The sequence below is a fragment of the Nelumbo lutea genome, chromosome 4, assembly GCF_056320005.1.
Source record: "Nelumbo lutea isolate HS-2025 chromosome 4, American lotus-T2T, whole genome shotgun sequence".
Taxonomy (NCBI): domain Eukaryota; kingdom Viridiplantae; phylum Streptophyta; class Magnoliopsida; order Proteales; family Nelumbonaceae; genus Nelumbo; species Nelumbo lutea.
The window spans coordinates 73,929,498-73,930,403 of NC_142687.1; the positions used below are offsets into that span (position 1 = coordinate 73,929,498).

General features: G+C 41.7%; 1 non-coding gene across 1 annotated transcript; it reads left to right on the forward strand.

The window, feature by feature from the left end:
• Positions 1-397: 397 nt before the first annotated feature.
• On the forward strand, positions 398-504 carry LOC148861089 (small nucleolar RNA R71). The gene has a single exon (XR_016095354.1). It is a non-coding gene; the product is annotated as a small nucleolar RNA R71 (small nucleolar RNA).
• The last annotated feature ends 402 nt before the right edge of the window (positions 505-906 follow it).

Here is a 906-nt window from a genome sequence, read left to right on the forward strand (position 1 = left end):
CTTTCGTTGGGGATGCCCTGGGAATCCTCCTATGACATTTACTTGCTGCATCGATCCATCTGGTAATGATGGACACATGTCTGTAGGATGACCATGGATCGAACAGATACCACACACCCTAGCAGTTTGTAATTGTCGTGCAGCTAGTTGCCTAACCAAAGCAGTTAAGTCAGAAATCTGGTTTTCTAAATTTGCATGGCTTACCTCGTTAACACTTCTAATGGTACCTTCTGTCCTTGTACCGAATTGCTGAGAATTTTCGGCCATATTGGAGATTAATTCCTTGGCCGCTTTAGGTGTCTTGTTCACTAGAGCTCCTCCACTGGCTGCATCGACCATACTTCTATCCATGGGCTAAAGTCCTTAATAGAAGTATTGGATTAACAATTGTTCAGGAATTTGGTGGTGGGGACAACTAGCAACAAGTTGCTTAAACCTTTCCCAATATTCATATAATGTCTCACCACCAAACTGCCAAACTCCACATATTTCTTTTCTTATATTCGCAGCCCGGGACACAGGAAAATATTTATCTAAAAATATCCTATTCATTTCATCCCATGTGCGTACAGAACCGGGAGGGAGAATATACAGCCAATCCTTTGCTTTATCTCTTAAAGTAAATGAAAAGGATATGAGTTTTACCTGGTCCTCGGTCATACCGTGTGGTTTCATGCCTGAACAGATGACATGAAATCCCTTTAGATGTTTGTGAGGGTCCTCACATGGGAAACCATGAAATAGAGGTAATAATTGAATCAAACCAGATTTGAGTTCAAAGGCTACCTCAAGAGTGGGGTACGTGATGCATAAGGGCTGTTGGTTCATAATTGGTGCAACCAACTCCCTTAATGTCCTCTCTCTGTCAGCCATTCTTTCTGCTTCTTCAAAGATGGAAAAATCATA